The sequence below is a fragment of the Manacus vitellinus genome, unplaced genomic scaffold (assembly GCF_001715985.3).
Source record: "Manacus vitellinus isolate BGI_N305 unplaced genomic scaffold, ASM171598v3 scaffold_28_pilon, whole genome shotgun sequence".
In the NCBI taxonomy this organism is placed as follows: Eukaryota; Metazoa; Chordata; class Aves; order Passeriformes; family Pipridae; genus Manacus; species Manacus vitellinus.
In genome coordinates, this window is record NW_021940122.1 from 8,712,207 (window position 1) to 8,721,783 (window position 9,577).

A 9,577-nucleotide genomic window follows, 5' to 3' on the forward strand; every position below is an offset into this window, starting at 1 on the left:
TCTGGACTTCAGCAAAGCCTTTGACACCGTCTCCCATGGCATACTCCTGAAAAAGCTGTCAGCCCCTGGCTTGGACAGGGGCACTGTGCTGGGTTAGGAACTGGCTGGAGGGCCGGGCCCAGAGAGTGGTGGTGAATGGTGCTGCATCCAGTTGATGGCTGGTCACTAGTGGTGTCCCCCGGGGGTCAGTGTTCAGCCCAGTTCTGTTTAATATCTTTACTGATGATCTGGATGAGGGGATCGAGTGTACCATTAGCAAATTTGCAGATGACACTAAGTTGGGGGAGAGTGTTGATCTGTTAGAAGGCAGAAGGGCTCTTCAGAGGGACCTAGACAGGCTGGAGAGATGGTCTGATTCCAATGGGATGAGGTTCAACAAGGCCAAGTGCCAGGTCCTGCACTTTGGCCACAACAACCCCATGCAGCGCTGCTGGCTGGGGGCAGAGTGGCTGGAGAGCAGCCAGGCAGAGAGGGATCTGGGAGTTTGGATTGACAGGAAGCTGAACAGGAGCCAGAAGTGTGCTCAGGTGGCCAAGAAGGCCAAGGGCATCCTGGCCTGTACCAGGAACAGTGTGGCCAACAAGTCCAGGGAAGTGATTCTGCCCCTGTACTCAGCTCTGGTGAGGCCACACCTTGAGTACTGTGTTCAGTTCTGGGCCCCTCAGTTCAGGAAGGATATTGAGGTGCTGGAGCAGGTCCAGAGAAGAGTAACAAGTCTGGTGAAGGGACTCAACCACAAGTCCTATGAGGAGATGCTGAGGGAGATGGGGTTGTTTAGCCTGGAGAGGAGGGGGCTCAGGGGAGACCTCATCACTCTCTACAACTCCCTGACAGGAGGTTGTAGCCAGGTGGGGGTTGGTCTCTTCTCCCAGGCAACCAGCAGTAGGACAAGAGGGCATGACCTTAAGCTGTGCCAGGGGAGGTTTAGGTTGGATATTAGGAAAAATTTTTTACAGAGAGAATAATCAGACATTGGAATGGGTTGCCCAGGGAGGTGGTGAATTCACCATCCCTGGAGGTGTTTAAGATAAGACTGGATGTGTCACTTAGTGCCATGGTCTAGTAACCATGGCAGTTTTGGATCAACGGTTGGAGTTGATGATCTGGTACGTCTTTTCCAACCCAGTTGATTCTATAATTCTGTGATTAAATTCAGGTTGATTAAATCTCACTTTCCCGATTCTTTTAGAAAGCATAGCCATTTTGCTGGTCACATCTGGGCACAGCCTGTGACTCATGAGTCCCATTCAGACCACATACAGACTCTGCACAGTGTGATGGAGATTTGAGCTTCCATGTAGACAGCTAAACTCATTCAAGTTCTGTCAGTTTGCATTTTGTGTTCATAGCCTACTACTGTGATCATGTCACTTTTTGTTTGCAACCTTCCCCTGCTTCTTCTGCACATTCTGCATTAAATCATAGAATCACAGAATCATTAAAGTTGGAAAAGACCTCCAGGATCATCAAGTCTGACCTTTGACTGAACACCACCATGCTAGCTAAACCATAGCACTAAGTGCCATGTCCAGTCATTTCTTGAACACTTCCAGGGATGGTGACTCCACTATCACCCTGGGCAGCTCTTTCCAATGCTTGACAAGTCTTTCAGTGGAGAAATTCTTCCTGATGTTCATCCTGAACCTCTCCTGGCACAGTTTGAGGCCATTTCCTCTTGTTCTGTTGCTAGTTGCCTGGGAGAAGAGGCCGACCCCCACCTGGCTACAACCTCCTTTCAGGTAGTTGCAGAGAACGATAAGATCTCCTGTGATTCCTTTTCTCCAGGCTAAACAACACCTGCTCCCTCATTTGCTCTTCACACATGGACTTGTGCTCCAGACTTTTCACCAGCTTTGTTGCCCTTCTCTGGACTTTCTCCAGCACTTCCATGTCTTGTAGTGAGTGGCCAAGAACTGAACACGATGCTCCAGGGGCAGCCTCACCAGTGCTGAGTGCAGGGAGATTATCACTGTCCAAGTCCTCCTGGCCACACTATTTTTGATATAGGCCAGGATGTCATTGGTCTTCTTGGTCACCTGGGCACACTACTGGGTCATGTTCAGCCAGTAGTTGAATGGCATCCCCAGGTCGTTCTCCACCAGGCAGCTTTCCAACCACTTTTCCCGCAGCCTGTAGCACTGCATGGGGTGGGAGTTAGTCTCTCCTTTCTAGCTGTCTGCAGTCAGTTCTTATACTACCTATTATCTCTCATTCTCTTGGAAGATACTGGATCTTTGGGCAGCCTATGGTCCCATACCACAGTACCTGCATGTTACATTTTTGACTCTAATCACCATGTTTTCTCCTTTTTTGCCCCTCATTCCTGGAGGAATTCTCTGTAATAAAAGACAAAATCTGCTTCACCAGCTTCTTTCAGGCTTCACTGTCTGGAAAAATTGTGACGGAAGTGTTTTCATGGTCGCTGACATGGGCCAGTTTGCTGCAACTGAAAGGTTGTGCAAGTCCCATGAGGATCAGCCTGACAGGAGTTGTCCCCAGCAGGGGCTCCACACCCCCTCTCACCCAAAGTTGCAACAATTCCGGTTTTTGTTCTTGCTGGACTGTCACCAAGTGCTGAGATGCAAATTCCTCTGCAAATAAAATTACTCTCTTGGATCAGTTCTCCTTCCAATTGTTTTCCTTCCAGTGATGCCTACAGTGACAATGGTTAGGTTGCAGCCCATTGCACTGACCAGCGCTGTCTCTCTGTGTCTGTGTGCTCATTCATCTGTCTGTAGTTGTCCATTGTCTTTTGTCTTGTGATCACTTTGAAGGGTGGAACTATGTTTTCCTTTTGTCCTTAGACCTATGGGACTTTGGTTGAAAAACAGGCATCTTATGCCCTACAGTAACATAAGCAAGAAACAATAAGATGTTTCTTTCAGTAAGAGGACAAATGTTGAGTCCTTACTCAGGCAAACTCCTATTAGAGTGCAGCTGAATGCTGTTCGAGTAGAAAAACAGGAAGAAGCTAAAGATTTGGTTCAAGAGAAAATATAAAAATGCACACTGTCCTCAACCTTCTGCATATTGACAAGCATGCAGTCTGCACACTGGCATGATGAAGGGACCTTTCCCAGCACAATGTAAGCAGCAGGCAGACACAGACATGGTCTGCTTACTGGGAGTAAGCAGACTTACTGTATCTCCTGATGCATCTTCTGAACAGTCACAGGGTGAAACAGGCTGTCAGTCTTCTAGGTTCTCAGAAACAGAAAATGGCAGTGATAAGTGTATGTCAATCCTTAAAAATGAAATGAGCAGTAAAGGAGAGTGGCATTCCAACCATTGCCCAAAATGTCTATGGGAAATACTCATTGGCCTGTGCCACCCCTTACATTGTGCCTTGGCTTTGTCCATGAGGGACTAGTTGATTTGGGGAAGCTGTGTCAGGGCGTGAGCTAAAAGTTAACATTACTGATTGAATAGCTCTTGAGCCCTAGTTAGTTTATTGGTAGAGCTACAGCTTATATACCAGAAGCACATAAATACAAAAGATTCAAAAGGATTCAAATACAAAGGATTCAAAAGAAAACTGCAAGTTCACAGGCAAGAAAACATAAAAAACCCCTATAGATAAGAGCCTGGATGAATGGATTAATCAAATGACTAATGTTGAAATTCACAGTGTCTCCATGCCCTGTCCAAGTGACCCCTTCCCTCATGTCCAAGGTAGGCATGCAGCTTCTCTAAGTGCTTCATAAACCAGTAGTATTGGATATCCCTAGTACATGACAGCTGACAGTCTGATTACATCAAATGCTTTAAAAAGGGGATAAGAAGCAAAGACATAAATGAGGAATTTTTAAGTAAACCCAGTTATGCTTATTTTGAGTATAAATGCATTCATGCATGTCTTTTTTGAGAAACTTTTCAAGAATGAATGGATGTCTCATTAGACACATTTGCATATTCTTTTTCAAGAACAGCTAAGACTAAAAGAACTGTGGCATTATGACTCTCAGGAAGCCATTCCGTAATTTTGGAGTCTCGGACTTATTTATTAAGAGATGTCACGAATCAGAAGTTTCAGTGACTTGACGATGCAGATTATCTCCCTTCAAGCTTACTCTGAAAGTGCTGCTTTTATTCCATGTATCCCTGAAACAGTCAATGAGGTACAAATTCAATGACTGGCAAGGTTAATACAGGTCAGCATAATTCATCCTTAAGTGTTGATCAGTAGCATAGTTACAAAGGAAAGAATTTGCTTTCGGTGTTTGCAAGTAGAAAGAAACTTAAGTTAGACTTAATGCAAGTTTACCAGAAGGTGGAGCTGGATAGTAAATCTAAACAATAGCTTGAAATTAATACATTCCAAGGATTATTTCAACTCAGAAATATGAATGTAAATGATCTACCGGTAGTTTTGTGCACTGTAATTCAGATCCTGCAACTGCTAAAAGTTGGTACCTATTACTTGGACAGAACTCAAGTGATCAGAGTAGCTACAAAAGTGTTCATTAATAATATAGTGGTAATATGGAAAAATACTGCAGAAATATGGTTTGAAAATAAAGAAAATGAAATGCTAATTTTGACTCCAACTCTCTGAAGTGTTGAAATATATACATATATATGTGAAGAGCATGAAGACTTAAATTGAGGCTGCAGGGGAAAATAAACTTCAAACAATAAAACACATGAATCAAGATAAATAGTTTTATCAGAGTTATTGTGGGCTATATCTTAAAATTATATCTCAGTGTATTTTACATTTCCATACTCCTATCCGCTGTAGGTTGCTATATTTCCAAACAAATACTTCTTTGGGCAAGTGAGGCAAACATTAACTTCATCTTTTTGTCCTGATTCATGAAAAATATCCTTGAAAGACCATCCTTCACTTTGGATGGCCAGACCATCTTTGCTGGACCTTCCCATAGACTGTTTGTAAATCCATGCTCTCAGGGAAGGCGTGGGCTTGAAACTGACTGGTGACTGGAGAGCCTCAAACCTGACAGCACATGGTCAACCTGCCAAGCATCCAACTGCTCTCCAACTGATCCCACGGCTTCTGCAGGGCATGGTGGCACAGCACAGACCTCAGCTTTCATCTGGACCACATGGCTTCTCAGAGCAATTGCACAGGTCAGGACCAAAACATATTGAACTCTTGTGTTTGTCAGTGAAATACTGTTCGAACAGGTTTGAGGGACAGGTGCACGTTCTGGCTTCCTCCTTTTTGGAAAGATAACCAGGCACTATTGTCCAGTGGTGCTGGGCATCAGGGCAGCATGACCACCCTTTGTTGGTGATATTTGCAGTGATGAGTATTACGATGCCAAAAGAACTCCCAAAGCTAACAGGTATACACCAGCATCAACCACAGATGAAGCCCAAAGTGAGAAGGAGTGCAGATGTCCTCACAATGGTCCTATGCTCTTTCTTCGGCCATCTACAGATCATGATGGAAGCCAGCTTTGGTCAGGAGGTATCTGACAAATAATGAAGAATTGGCACCAAACTCAAGGCCCACATTCGCTCTGTTCCAATTGCAGGGAATCTCAGAATAAAGAGCTGTGAAAACCTGGTAAAAGCTGTTTGCAGAGGTTGTCCAGGAAAATGATTTTCCACAGGCAGAAAGAATATGGTAAACCTTTTCAGTGGAAGAAATAATAAATACAGAGCTCCATTGTGTTCCATCATAACTGACACAAGGTATGATTAATGATTAATGCCAGCCCAGTAAAGCCCTCTCAAATATGCCTCCCAAAGAAGGAAGAAGGCGTAGAGTTTAGGTCTTTAGCTGAGGTATCTGAATTAATTCAAATATGATTGTATCTCACATGCTTGGTCTTAATTGTCTCCTCCTGAAAATTCAATACCTGCATTCATGCTCCTGGGCTCCAGGGATTCCAGAGCACCACACTGTCCCCACTGAAAGGAAATGAAAAATCGGCTGATGCTAACCAGACCCCTTCAGCAACTTTACCCATTTAAGTGCTGTATCCTGCAGAGTGATTAATGATTTTTTTCCTTTTACATCTAACAGCAAAGAAAGAAGGAAAGAAAGAGCGTGTACTGTCGCTCACCTTCTAGCCAATAGACTACAAAGGCGTAGTTTGCCAGGATATTCACTTTCCTCCTGTGTGTGATTTATTTTTCATTTGTATCTGACATTGCCTCTTCCTTGGATATGGCTTAAGCCTGCAGCATCTTATCAGCAAAAGGTTTGGCTCACTCTTGTATGTGACTAGCAATCTGCTTTCTTTGGGCCTGTTTAAAACTGCAACCTGAACCTGTTCACCAGCTCTTTATTAACATGTGTTTTATGGTACAGGTGTAATAATTAATCCAAATGGTTAGCAGATGTGGCTGTCTATCTCTGGGCATATCAGTTCCTACACACCACCTCTTAATCAAGCAGTGCCCAAGCAATGCCAAAATAAATGAAAGAAAATAAATTCCACCAAGATATTTATGTGGGCCACCTGCATAGGGAAATACCTTGGCCTTTGCCTGTCCCCTGCTCCAGGTGGCTACAAAAGGCTGAAGTCCCTTTATAAATACAAGTCAAATCAATCTTGCAGGGAGCTGAAAATGAAAAGCTGTGCTTGGCTCCCTAGTTTAACCATAATGAAATTTTGTACATGTGCTCTAAGAAAGCCTTCCCACTTCACCTTATTTATTTGAAATTTCCCTTCTTTTTACCAGTGCCAGCACCTGATGGACTTCACATAATTCAGGTTGCTGGTTCTTGCCTCTGTTTCTGGCAAGCCAAAACTAAGGATCTTCTTTGTGTTATCAGCTGGACTCCGGGTGTTGCTTTGCAAATCACGAAGGCTGATGCCAGATTTTTACACTTCTGCCATTTCCACATTTCTTTTTTCAATTATTTATAGTCTTCACATGGGTAATTCCTGACAGATTTTCATCACATTCAGCTTCTGCTGGGACAAAAGGCTTTGCCTGTAAAGGGGTGGTTGTTCTAGCCTGCCGCAGGGGGAGCTCGTCTCTGATGGAAGCTGCAGCCTCAGCCTCCCTACAACATCATGGCAAAATGCACCTCCCACCACATGGGAAACGTCCACACATCTGCTGCATTACATCCAGATGCTCCACTTCAACAACAGCCCTGAGAACACCATGGATAAAAAGCCAGGTATCCTGGGCTGCATTGAAAGAAGTGTGGCCAGCAGGTTGCGGGAGATGATTCTGCCCCTCTTATCTGCTCTTGTGAGAGTCTGCCTGGAGTGCTGCATCCAGCTCTGGGCTCCTCAGCACAGGAAAGACATGGACCTGCTGGAGGGAGTCCAGAGGGTGGTCATAAAGATGATCAGGGAACTGATATCCCTGCCATTACAGGTCTCTTCCTACCCCAACCATTCTATTATTCCCTGAGGTGGTGTGATGGACATCAGGTGCTCTCCAAAGCCACTCTGTCACTTCCCTCCTCAGCCAGACAGGGGAGAGAAAATACCATGAAGGGTTCATAGATTGAGATAAGGACAGGGAGAGACCATTCACCAATTACCATCACAGGGAAAAGACACTTGATTGGAGGATGTTAGTTTGATTTACTACCAACCACATCAGAGTAGGATAACAAGAAATAAAACAAAGCCTTAAAAACACCTTCCCCCTACCCCTTCCTTCTTTCTGGACTTGGTTTTACTTCTGATTTTCTCTATCTCCTCCCCACCAGAGGCTCAGAAAGATGGGGAATAGGGGCTGAGGTCATAGACTCATAGAACGGTTGAGGTTGGAAAGGACCTTAAAAAGCATCTAGTTCCAATGTCCCTGCCATGGGCAGGGACACCTTCCACTAAACCAGGTTACTCAGAACCCCATCCAGCCTGGTCTTGAATGCTTCCGGGGATGGGGAGTTCCCAGCCTTTGTGTGCAGGTCAGTTCATCACACATTGTTCTCTGCTGCTCCCCCCTCAAGGTGAGGACAGCTTACACTCTTCCCCTGCTCCAGTGTGGTGTCCCTCTCACAGGAGACAGTCCTCCACAAACTTCTCCTATGTGAATCCTCCCTCATGAACTGCTCCAGCATGGGTCCCTTCCATGGGGTGCAGTCCTTCAGGAACAAATTTCTCCAGTGTGGATCCTGCATAGGGTCACAAGTCCCACCAGCAACCCTGGCCCAGTGTGGGCTTCTCTCTCTGTGGTGCTACAGGTCCTGCCAGGAGCTGGCTCCAGCGTGAGCTTCTCCTGTGGACATAGCCTTCAGGCATCCACTTGCTCTGCTATGGGGTCCTCCACAGACTGTAGGTGGATCTCTGCTCCACTGTGGATCTCCATGGGCTGCAGGGAGACAGCTGTCTCACCACGGTCTTTGCCATGGGCAGCAGGGCAATATCTTCTCTGGTGCCTGGAGTACCTCCTCCGCCTCCTTCTTCACTGACCTTGGAATTTGCAGAGCTGTTTCTTTCACCTATTCTCAGTCCTCTCTTCTAGCTGCAATTGCTGTCACACAGCAGCTTTTTCCCCTGTTGAAGTACATTTTCCCAGAAATGCTACCACTGTTGCTGATGGGCTTGACCTTGGTCAGTGGCAGGTCTGTCTTGGGGCCTCTATTGGACAGCGAGGAAGCTTCTGGCAGCTTATCACAGAGCCAGCTCTACAGCCCCCCATTGTCATACAAACCCAGTACAGGTGGGCAGGAGTTTTGCCAAAAAAGTGTTGGAAAGTAAAGTTTATGAAGAATGGGCACTGAATACTGCTTACATCCATGGCCATTGGATTCTAAGTGAACGAGAAGCAGTTAATTCTGGGAAAAAGCTGTGCATGATAGAAGAAATCAGCTGATATCCTTATTTATATCTATAAATCTGTTTCATCCACATAACAAAAAATGCAGTTATCAGTGCACCTAGTTCCATCACAGGCACTGCTTAATCCTTAACAACTATGATGCTAGACTATATAGGTAAAATGATGGGCCAAAATAATATATAAATAAATTAAAGCTGATAATGCACATGTACCTTACTATTTTAACCTGTAAGCTCATTTCCTAATAAAAAAATACAGGAAAAAGTTTCCTTTAGGTTGTTGTCTATCTATTTGGCAAGTTTTGTCTAATAAGCCTGTATATTCACTGCTGCCACAGATGAAAAAATTGAACAGGTGGATCATTGGAGTGAAGCTTAATGCACTGATTATCCTGGTACTGTTTAAATATTTATTGAAAATTGACATTTAAACACAAGGGGAATCAAAACCTTTTCAGTTTGAACTATTACTGCTTAAATTTCCCCACTATTCAGTCATGCTAGAGAGAAATTACTGAACGAAACCAAGCACATTACTCATGATTAAATCTGTGAGACCTATTAGCTATCAGCTTTCCATTAACCAGTCTGAAACTCTATGCCAAGAAGTGTCACAGTCTGCTTAGAACAGCAGTGGAGCCAGCTTCAACCAAATGGCAGCAGCAGCTAAAAACTCCCAAACTATGCTGATTTCATAACACGTCTCCCCATATTTTCATCCCCACTATGCAAGGTCTGAATGTTGGAATGAATTGTCCTTGATAACACAGAGATGCCTAATAGCTCTTGGAGTCTGAAGTCTCTTCTTTTCTTCTTACAGAGGTTTTGGAACACAGATGTTCACAGAAGTGTGT

The 9,577-nt window shown here is 44.6% G+C and overlaps 1 long non-coding RNA gene across 1 annotated transcript; it reads right to left on the reverse strand.

Moving 5' to 3' along the window:
- Positions 1-3,989: 3,989 nt before the first annotated feature.
- Positions 3,990-7,663, reverse strand: LOC108640056. Its single transcript, XR_001920900.2, has 3 exons — positions 7,590-7,663; positions 5,829-5,880; positions 3,990-4,101 (listed from the first exon to the last, which is right to left on the reverse strand). It is a non-coding gene; the product is annotated as an uncharacterized LOC108640056 (long non-coding RNA).
- Between the last annotated feature and the right edge of the window lie 1,914 nt (positions 7,664-9,577).